Below are 12,140 nucleotides of genomic sequence, written 5' to 3'. Positions count from 1 at the left end.
CTGATAATAGGGTGTCAGAAATGACACAAGTCATGGCCAGCTTCATAGGACCAAATCTGAGCTGGAAGCAACATCCCACTGCCTAAGGGGTCAGGGTTCTTGGGGATGACAAAGTTCAGGAGTAGATGTTAGCCAGCCTATTCTCTCCTCTTGACAGCTAAAGGACAAAGAATTTAAAATCTTGGCCATGAGGAAATGAGTGTTCTAACTCTGGGGTTCTAGAAGACACATACTACTTAACTTCTGTATGAATCCTATGCCCCCCTAAAAAAAAAAAGTAAACAATTCAAGATCCTCAATATGGAATTTCAAGAAATTGTCTTGACTACAGTAGATACTCAAAATAATAATAATAATAATAATAATCTGATTTAATAAATACATCTTAGTCTTAGAGAACTAAAACCAAAAAACAAACCTGCCAAGCTGATTCCAACTCATAGCAACCCCATATGTTACAGAGAAGAACTGTTTCATTGAGTTTTCTTGGCTGTAGTCTTTATGGAATCAGAATACCAGGTCTTTCTTCGATGGCACAACAAGGTGGGTTTGAACTGCCAGCCTTTAGATTGGCAGCTAGGTGAGAACTGTTTGCACTCCTAGGGATCTCTTAGAGGGCTGGTACCTAGTAAATAATATTCATTCATTTGACAAATCTTAATTGAACATCTACTTGGTGCCAGACACTATTTTAGGCACTTGGAGATAAACTAGAAAACAAAAGAGAAATAGAAAAAAAATGTCTACCTTCATGAAGCTTTCATTCTAGATCTCTGTTTCTCAGCCCTGGCTGAGTATTAAATCATCTGGAAAGCTCTGGGAAATCGCATTGCTTAAGCCACACTCTCAGAAAATCTAATTGATTCCAATGTGCAGCAAGCATTGAGAAACTTTGTTCTAAACCAGTGGGTATCAGACTGGACACCTGGACCAGCATCTGCAGCAACACCTGTGAACTTGCAAGTGATACACATTCTCAGGGCCCTCCCCAAACATAAAGGATCAGAAACTCTGGAGGTGGGGCCCAGCAAGCTGTGTTTCAACTCTTTAGATGATTTTTATGCATGCTAAAGTGTGAGACCACCACTTGTCCATCAGATTGTCATACTGTGGTGGCTTGCATGTTGCTGTGAGGCTGGAGGCTATGCCACTGGGTCACCCATGGTAGACAGGTTTCAGTGGAGATTACAGACTAAGACAGTCAGAAGAAGGAAAGGGCCATCCACTTCTTAAAGAATGGGCCTGTGAAAACCGTATGAATAGTAGTGAAACACCAATATAATGGACCAGACAGTGTTTCGTTCTGTTGTACATAGGATTGCTGTGAGTCAGAACTGACTCGACAGCACATAACAACAAAACTGTGAGAACCGCTGCTCTAAGCAGTGTCAGATTACTTGATAAGCAAGGTAAGCATAGGCTTACTTTGCTTATTATGTAATGTTCCCTGGCTCTAAACAAAATGAATGGGGGAGATGTTTTAAAAGATAGAAAAAATCCTGCACACACCTGTCAAGTCACTAAACCTGGTAAGGACAAAAACAGCCTGCCAAGTGGGTACCAGATTGTCATGCTGGGTGTTTCCAGAGGCTCCCACCAGCACTCAAGGCACAGTCTTACTTACTGGCTCCTCTCCTCACCTTCTCCCTAGCTGCTGCTGAGCCTGAGTATGTGTCCTACACCCTTCATTGAGACACACATTCTCCCATAGTAAACTGCAGGTGCAACTGGCCCCTACAGACACTTTAATAGAGTAGCAGGTGTCTTTGTCTCCATGTACACACCCATACACAGGCATAATCCACTGTGGCACACATGTGTGTGAATGTGCACACACACACAGCCTCACTTTACATGACACATGTAAATACAGTCTACTCTGACATATATATGATGTCACAAACACACAATCACATCATTCATAATCAAGCACACGTTTACACACAGACACACCTAGAGACATTTAAAAGTGCTGATGCCTAGGCCACAGCTTATATCAATTAAATCAGAATCTCTGGTGATGGAATTCAAGTTCCGTATTATTAAAAGTTGTTCAAGTAATTCCAATATAATTCAAGATTGAGAACCACTCACTGCACCATGTCCCAAATACCAATTTTGAGTTTAGGAACAAAAGCATCATTGACAAAAATAAGGAGAAGCAAGAGGATCTCACTTTCCTTTCAGGAAGGAAGAGACAAGAGAATTGGACTAGACTAGAATTCCAAAAACTCTTTTAAAGGTCTTCTATGGAATTCTTTGGTCACCATCATCTGGACCACTCACCTGGTGTTACTTGAATTCATCCTACCAAGTCTTTTCCGTCAATTGATGCCTGTTAGTCAAAGACCACCAGGAACACACTTCTGTCAAAGTTGGTTTTATCATCCCATTGCAATGAGGGAGATAGGACACCATGGAGGTCATTTCAGTAAGAGACTGTTAGAAGGAATGTGGGTTTGTGTTAGGTGAATTTGGGGCAATTTCAAGGAAGCAAGCTTCTCCTTTGTATTGTGTATGTCAGGAAATGAAGTTAATTCTATGATTGGGTGTCTTAATGCATCTTATCTACAAGACAAGAGAAATGAAGGAAGGCTAAAGTTGTAACTGGTAAAGAAGCAGAAATCACTCATATATAAGCCAGGAAATAAAGTTGGTCATTTTTGTGGTTTGGACAATGTTCTTGTTTTTGTTTGTATGCAGATATGACTACAGAGTGGTCTTGCTCCAGGACAGTCACAAAGTCTGATGTTAGTGATTTGTAAAACTGTGTACATTCAACAGGAGAAGAAAAAGGATTGGCTGTGAGTGCCAGTCTTCAGGGACATTTTCCTTTTTTACATCTTGTGGTAGTTATGTTTGTGTGTCAACTTATCTGGGCCTGGTTGAGTGGCTGAGCCTGTTTGAGTGGCTGAGCATGATGAGACTGGCAATTAACTCCATGGTGGGATTTACCACAAGCAGCTGAGTAGCTGCCTTTGGGATATGGTCACCTTCCTGTATATAAGGAGAAGATTTGAGAATGGTCCCTAGCCTATGGCACACTTGGACCCTGCGTGTAGCCGTGGCATTGCTCAGCAGCCTGCTATGCTCTGCCGACCTTGGGACTTACAATGGACTTAAGTCAATGGCCTGCCATGTGGCAACATTGGGACTGTGCCTTTTTACTTGTCAACCTTGGGGTTTCTCAGCCTCAGCAGCCAGCAGCTGTCTGAGTGAAGAAACACCTCTAGCTTCAGTGGGTCGGGAGCAGGAGGCAGAGCTGGACCCCAAGATTGAGGGGCTTTTGCTCAGCCCCTGAGCCTTGCACTTTGAAATTGGACTTAAAGCCTCCAAATTGTAAGAATAAACTCCTGTTTGTTAAGGCTATCCCATTTGTGGTGTATTATTGTCAGAGCGGCACTAGGTAACCAGCACACATCTCCTCCCTTGTTCTCCACCTTAACACTGTGTTGTCTCTTTACTTTAGTAAATGTGTCTCACTCTTCCGTTAGACATTGGGTTTCACCTTTTCATCTTCCTCTATAATCCATTGCACAGTGCTGGCCGTATACATAAGGGAGACTCAAAATTCTGCTATCCTTTTGGTTAACAGCCAGATGCTTTAACTACTATGCCATAGAACTCCTTATCAAGCACTAAAGTGAAGCTAAATAAGAAATGTATGCACCTGTTCTGACTTACCTACAAATACTTAAAAACATAAGAACAATCAAGTCTATAAGAGACTGGTAGAAGGAATGTGGGTTTTTTAATACAAACTGCCTGTACTATTCTTACAGCAATTCATTGGACTTAATTAAATGTTTAAATTTTTCAATGTTCACAACCAGGCCTTTTGAACAAAGAATGCATCAACACTGAGTCTTTTTAAAATTTTTATTCAGTCTTAGTTAGCTTCTGTATGTCTTCAAATAACATAGTCAGGAAGGGTACAACCCAGAGCACATGAGACCCTCCTCAGCCTCTTCTGAGTCTGTCTTCCAGAAAGTCCACGTTAATCAGTTATTTGTAAGATAACAAGCCACTGTGATAGCTCAGTGCTTATCTCCCAGCCATTTCTTTGTTAGCAGAGACTCAGGCACTAATTCTAGGGGAACTGCCAGGCTCTTCAGACTTCACAGACTGTGAGTTGATTTCCCATAGGTGGCCAGAACTGAAAGCAATTGGTCCAAATTCACTGGCCAGGGAGTTCTTCCTTGAAGGATCATTTTAGGATATGTTACATTCAGTTCAAAGGGTTGGCACCCTTCTACCTGGGGAGGGGGTCAATATTCTCTCCAGTTCCCCTGTGCAGACAACTACTGATTAACTAATGGCCCACTGTGTCCAGGGCAGCCAGCCTTGAGACTAAGACAAGCATCAGCCAGTGTTCACTGAGTGCCTCTGCTGGTGACAAAAGGACAGAGGAAGATACCAGTACCAAGCACATGGGAAGAGATCAGATAGAATTGTTTCATAAAACAGTGGCATGGACAAAAGTTATGTTCTAAAATATATTCTTTTATAAACATGATTGCAGTAGGCACAGGAACCAAATAAATTAGATCTAAGTAGATAGTTGACTTTTTCATCTGTATCCCTAGAAGTTTATATATTCAGGTTGGTTAAACAATAATAATAATAACCATTTCAATGAGAAAAGGGAAGTCCTTGTCTATTCAGAGATAGATGATAACTCAAAATTTTGATGATGTTATGAGAGAGGACTAGGGGAAACTTGGTTAGGATTAGGAATAAACTCCCAGGCAATCCTGTGTTCAAACCACAGTCCTGTCTTCAGGTACCAATTAGGAAGTCCAGTCTCGTTGGGCAGTCCACATTCTCACTCTGAAGTGCTTCCCCTGCCTTCTCCTCTGCCTCTTTCCTCCCTGCTTTTACACTCCTGTTGTTATCCTCTCTTCTCTCTTCAAGCTTCAGGCTTAAATCTACTTTCCTGGCTCTATCTTCATTTATATTCTTTTCACTTTTTAATTCAGTATTATCAGATATAGTTTAAGTAAATAAATGGATTTTTTATACGTAGTTTAAATAGTTTTAAGTAAAAAGTCCAATGAGTTCTGACAAATGTATGTATGTGTATAACCACCATCCCAACTAAAGTATAAAGCATTTCTTTCACCTAAAAGAGTGTCTCATGCCCCCTCATCATCAAGACTTTCTGTCTGGTAGCATTGTGCCTAAGGCACTTGACTGCTAACCAGAAGTCTGGCGGTTCAAAACCACCAGTCACTCCTTGGAAGGAAGATGGGGCAATTTACTTCCTTTGTGATACTGCCTCAGAAACCCAAGGAGGGGTCGCTGTGAGTTGGGGCCAACTCAACGGCACATAACAACAACAACAACAGAATTTAGTATGAGTAGAACTATATAGTATGTACGATTTTGTGTCTGGTGTCTCTCACTCAGCTGATGTTTCTCAGATTCACCCATGTGGTTGCATATGTTGTTGTTGTTAGGTGCAACTGAGTTGGCTCCCGCTCATAGTGACCCTATGTGCAACAGAATGAAACACTGCCCAGTCCTGTGCCAGCTTCACAATCCTTGCTATACCTAAGCCCATTGTTGCAGCCACTGTGTCGATCCATCTCACTGAGGGCCTTACCTTTTTTTCGTTGACCTTCCACTTTACCAAGCATGACATCCCTCTCCAGGGAATAGTCCCTTCTGACAACATGACCAAAGTAGGTGAGACGAAGTCTGGTGATTCTCACATCTAAGGAGAATTCCAGATGCACCTCTTCTAGGGTAGATTTTTTAGTTCTTCTGGCAGTCCTTAGTACTTTCAGTATTCTTGGCCAACACCATAACTCAAAAGCATCAACTCTTCTTCTGTCTTTCTTATTCATTTTCCAGCTTTCACATGCATTTGAAGTGATTGAAAATACCATGTGTTGGGTTGGGCACACCTTAGTCTTCAAGGAGACATCATTGCTCTTCAGCACTTGAAAGTGGTCTTTTGCAGCATATTTGCCCAGTGCAATACATCATCTGATTTCTTGACTGCTTCTTCTATTGGTGTTGATTGTGGAACAAAGAAGTATGAAATCTTGGACAACTTCAACTTTTCTCCATTTATCATGATGCTGCTTATTGGCCCAGTTGTAAGGATTTTTGTTTTCTTTATGCTGAGGTGTAATACATACTGCAGAGTGTAGTCTTTAATCTTCATCAGTGAAGAGTAAAGTAAAGTCATCTTCACTATCAGCAAGCAAAGTTGTGTCTCCTGCATATCACAAGTTGTTAATGAGTCTTCCTCCAATCCTGATACCATGCTTTTGACATAATCCAGCTTCTCGGATTATTTGCTCAGCATACAGATTAAATAAGTATGGTGAAAGGATAATGCTGACACTTTCCCTTTATGTATATACTAGTAGTTCATTTGTTATTATGGCTGAGGCATATTCCATTGTACAATTATACCACCTTCATTTATCCATGCACATGTGGAAATATGTCTGTTATTCCAGGTTTTCAGTATTATGAATAAAGTTGCTATGAACGTTCCAAGTCCCACTATTTGGTATGCAATGGTGAAATTGGTTATTTCATACATCTTGTCCAATTTAGTAACTGCTTACAGTGGGAGGATATTACTGACCTCACCATGGACAGGAGAAGAACCATCTTCAGTTCTTGTCAACAAGCTTTTCTTCATGCTGCGGATCTGCTGTCTAGGTCCTCTTCAGGAATGTGCTATTTGACACGGCTACAATACCCTCCTGCCTGAGAAAATCATTCCCACCAGCCATGCCCTGCTCTGAAAATGAAAAACCAATCACGTAAATCAGACCTTGGTGATCCAGGTTAACATCACTAATGATGAGTCATGTTGATATCATGTACCCTCTGACATCATAATAAGATAGGTGCTTCTAAGTGGTGCATTTGGCTGTTAAATGAAAGGTTGCAGTACAAGTCCTCCAAGGGGTACCTCAGAAAAAGGCCTGATAACAAAATATCTGCCATTTTACCAAGCATGACAGTGCCTATGGAGCACAGTTCTACTCGGACATGTAAGAATCCACCATGAATCAGAATCAACTCAAACATAACTGGGTTTTTTGGGTTTTTTTTTTTTTTTTTTTTTTTTTTTTTTCACCTGTGGGTATTGTTTTTGTTAAAAGTCATCCAGTTATTTCCCACTCATAGTGACTCTTATGTATAATAGAATGAAACACTGTTTGGTCCTGGACCACCCAAACAATATTAGCTGTTTGAGCCCATTGTTGCAGCCACAGTCAACCCATCTCATTGAGGGTCTTCCCTTTTTCCACTGATGCTATGCTTTACCGAACATGATGTCCTTCTCTAGAACTGGTGCCTCCTATTAACATGTTCAAAGTACACAGAACTAAATCTCAACATCCTCACTTCTAAAGAGCTCTCCAACTGTAGTTCTTCCAAGATAGATTTGTTCATTCTTCTGGCAGTTGATGCTATATTCAATACTCTTCACCAGCACCATACTTCAAATGCATCCATTCTTCTTCAGTCTTCCTTATACATTGTCCAGTTTACATATGCATATGAGCCAACTTAAGATATCATACTTGGGTCAGCTGCACTTAAGTCTTCAAACTAAAATTTTTTGCTCTTTAACATTTTAAAAACGTCTTTTTCAACACATTTGACTGATGCAATAGTGGTTTGATTTCTTGACTATTACTATCATGGGTGTTGATTGTGGATCCAAGTAAAAGGAAATCCTTGACAATTTCACTATTTTCTCCATTTGTCATGATGTTTTTATTGGTCCAGTTGTGAGGATTTTTGTTTTCTTTATGTTGGGATATAACCCATACCGAAGGCTATAATCATAGTGAAGTCTATAATCTTCATCAATAAGTGTTTCAAGTCTTTTTCTGTTTCAACAAACAAGATTGTGTCATTCATGTGCATATTGCAAGTTGTTAAGGAGTTTTCCTCCAACCTTAATTCCACATACTTTTTCATATAGTTCAGTTTCTCAGATTATTTACTCGGCATACAGGTTGAATAAGTATGGTGAAAGGATACAACTCTGACAGACACTTTTCCTGATTTTAAACCACCCAGAATCCCCTTGTTCTATTTGAATGACAGCCTCTTGGTCTATGGACAATTTCCTCATGAGCACAATTAAGTGTTCTGGAGTTCCTATTCTTCTCAAGGTTATCTATAATTTGTTATGACCCACACAGTTGAATCCCTTTGCATACTCAATAAAACACAAGTAAACATTTTTCTGGTATTTGTTTTTGGCCAAGATCCATCTGACATCAGCAACGATATCCTTCATTCCATGTCCTCTTCTGAATTTGGCTTGAATTTCTGGCATTTCTCTGTCCATGTAGTGCTGCAACCACTTTTTAATTATTTTCATCAATATTTTACTTGCATCTGACATTAGTGATACTATTTGATAATTTCTGAATTCTGTTGGATCACCTTTCTTTGGAATGGGCACAGAGATGGATTTCTTTCAGTTGATTGGTGAGGTAACTGTCTTCCAGATTTTTTGGCTTAGATGAGTGACAACTTTCAATATGCATCCATTGTTGAAACATCTCATTTGGTATTCTGTCAATTCCTGCAGCCTTGTATTTTGTCAATACCTTCAGTGCAGCTTAGAGTTCTTCGTGCAGTTCCATCAGTTCTTAAACATATGCTACCTCCTGAAATGGTTGCATGTCAACCAATTTTTTTATATACACCAACTCTGCATATTTCTTTCATCTTCTTTTGATGCTTCATGAATCATTCAATATTTTTTGTCCAGAGAATCCTTCAGTATTGCAACTTGAGGCTTTTTTTTTTTTTTTTTTTTTCAATTCTTTTAACTTGAGAAATACTGAGCATGGTCTTCCATTTCTAACTCAGTCTTTACACATTTCATCATAGTACTTTGTGTTCTCAAACCACCCTTTGAAATCTTTTGTCCAGTTCTTTTACTTCATCATTTCTACCATTCTTTTTAGCTACTCTATGTTTAAGAGCAAGTTTCAGAGCCTCTAACTATGAGGCATTCTTCTCAAACCTTCCAAGAATGGCCTAAACATGAGAAAGCAACCATGGGTCATTCAAACCGTTACCCAGTCAACTACCAGCCATAAGGTTGGTAGTTCAAACCCACCCAGAGACACCTCAGAAGAAAGGCCTGACCATCAGGCACACAGAGTTGTCATGAGTCAGAGTTGATTAGACAGCAACTAACAATCATGAGAAACCCAAATTGAAGGACAAGCTACAAAATACCTGGCCAATATTCTTCAATACTGTCAAGTTCAAAATAAAACAAGGAAAGACCAAGAAGCTATCACAGACTAGAGGAGACAAAGGAGACATGATAACTAAACACAGTCTTTTCTCTTGGATTGAACACTGGAACAGAAAAGGGACATCGGTAGAAAACTAGTGAAATCTATATCAAGTCTGGAGTTTAGTTAATAGTGACCATTTGGCTTCCTGTTTTTAAAATGTACCATGGTAATGTAAGATGATAATAATAGAGGAAATGGTGTGATTTATGGGAATCATCTGCACAATGCTTGCAACTTTTCTACGAATATAAAATATATGTATATATAATACATACATTATATATCTGTTATAAATGTCAGGCTCTAGCATGTGCAGCACATAAAAGCCAATAAATTGATAACCCTAAATGTAGCCAACTGAACCCAAACCTACTCTGCTGCCCACTGCACCTGCACTTTTGGAGAAAAGCAGGCGAACCCCATATCTATTTGCGCTTCTTACTCTGCTCTTTATTTCCCCTTTGTCTAGATCTGGCTTGGCTTTATGGTTATTGAATTGCTGCCCTGTTAATATAGCCAGGAATCACCATTGTGGCCTTTACTTTAGATTGGCTGATAAACTGTCCAAAACCAAGGAGAGGGAGGCACATCTGAGCATAGAGGAGATTTGCTCTAATACACGCTGAGCCCAACCAGCTCCCAGAAGAGGAAGAGGAAGCCTGTGGAGAAACATACTGTCCAAGGCTCTTGGGCCCAACATGCCACTGAACATCCTGCTTTTTCTGTTATTTCCTCTTTTCCACTGGGAAGCAAAGCACCCTAGTGTGGCTCAGGCAGCCATTTACAAACCCAGCATTCTACTCTGTAGCTTTATTTGCCTAGGTTAATGATTTAAATAAATTGCCCTGTCTTGCTTCTGCTAAGCAGCTTGAGAAACGATGTTTTATAATCAACATAGATCAGACTGTACTTGCTTCCTTTGAAAGCTGCCCTCAGTAGAAGTTCTCACTCTACCTAATGAACCAATATTAGTTTAACGGCGTGTAGTTAATTAAAGGCAGAGTTTCATGCAAGCTTTTTTCCCCCTAGAAAAAAAGAAACTTATATTTACAAAGTTCCTGAAATAGTATAATAGTCTTAGAATTTATAGGCTTCTCCTAATGGATACGGTATAATAACTTTTAACGATATCATATACTTAGGGACCTCTTTCTCCTTCCAAGCAAAAACCAGCCATAGAAACTCTCTGTTATTGTTGTTAGGTGCTGACATCTCTGACTCATAGTGACCCTATGTACAAATGAAACACTGCCTAGTCCTGTGCCGGCCTCGTGATCCTTGCTATACCTGAGCCCGTCAATGCACCCACTGTGTCAATCCACTTGTTGAGGGCCTTCCCCTTTTTCATTGACCCTCCACTTTCCCAAGCATGACATCCTTCTCCAGAGAATGGTCCCTTCTGACAACATGACCATAGTAGGTGACATGAAGTCTGTCATTCTGGTTTCCAAAGAGCATTCCGGCTGCACTTCTTCCACAATAAATTCGTTAGTTCTTTTACTAGTCAATAGCACTTTCAGTATTCTTAGCCAACACCACACCTCAAAAGCATCAACTCTTCTTCAGCCTTCCTTATTCGTTGTCCAGCTTTCACATGCATATGAGATGATTGAAAATACCATGGCTTGGGTTAGGTGCACCTTAGTCTTGAAGGAGACATCTTTGTTCATCAACACTTTAAAGAGGTCTTTCGCAGCAGATTTGCCCAATACAATATGTCATCTGATGTCCTGACTGCTGCTTCCATTGGTGTCGATTGTAGAACCAAGTAATGTGAAGTCTTTGACAACTTCAATCTTTTCTCCATAGATTGTGATGCTATTTATTGATCCAGTTGTGAGAATTTTTTTTTCCTTATATTGAGGTGTAATCCATACTGCAGACTGTAGTTTCAATCTTCATCAGTAAGTGCTTTAAGTCATCCTCACCTTCAGCAAGCGAAGTTGTGTCCTCTGTGTATTGCAGGTTGTTAATGAGCCTTCCTCCAATCCTGATGTCACATTCTTCTTTACATAGTTCAACTTCTCAGATTATTTGCTCAGCATATAGATTGAATAAGTATGGTGAAAGGATACAACCCTGACTCACTCCCTTCCTGATTTTAAACCATGCAGTATCCCCTTGTTATGTTCGAATGACAGCCTCCTAGTCTATGTAAAGGTTCTTCATGAGTACAATTAAGTGTTCTGGAGTTCCTATTCTTCTCAATTATCCATAATTTGTTATGATCCACACAATCGAATGCTGTTGCATAGTCAATAAAACACAAGTCAACATCTTTCTAGTATTCTTTGTTTCAACCAAGATCCATCTGATATCAGCAATGATATCCATCATTCCACATCTTCTTGTGAATCCAGCTTGGAGTTCTGGAAGTTGTATGTCAATATACTGCTGCAACACACTTTTGAATTATCTTCAGTAAGATTTTACTTGTGTGTGATATTAATGATATTTTCTGATAATTTCCACTTTCTGTGGGATCACCTTTCTTTGGAACAGAAATAAACACAGATCTCTTCCAGTCAGTTGGCCGGGTGGCTTTCTTCCAAAATCCTTGGCATAGCTAAGTGAGTGCCTCCAATGTGGCATCCATTTTTTGAAACATCTCAATGGATATTCCATCAATTCCTGGAGCCTTGTTTTTTGCCAGTTCCTTCAGTGCTGCTCCAAATTCTTCGTTCAGTACCATTGGTTCTTGATCATATGCCACCTCCTGAAATGGATGAACATCAACCAGTTCTCTTTGGTACAGTGACTTAGTGTATCCCTTCCATCTTCTTTTGATGTTTCCTGCATCACTCAATATTTTGTCTATAGGATCTTTCAATATTG

The sequence above is a fragment of the Orycteropus afer genome, unplaced genomic scaffold, assembly GCF_000298275.1.
Source record: "Orycteropus afer afer isolate SDZICR_OR568_19922 unplaced genomic scaffold, OryAfe1.0 scaffold00281, whole genome shotgun sequence".
Classification (NCBI taxonomy): Eukaryota; Metazoa; Chordata; class Mammalia; order Tubulidentata; family Orycteropodidae; genus Orycteropus; species Orycteropus afer.
This window is presented reverse-complemented; position numbering follows the sequence as displayed.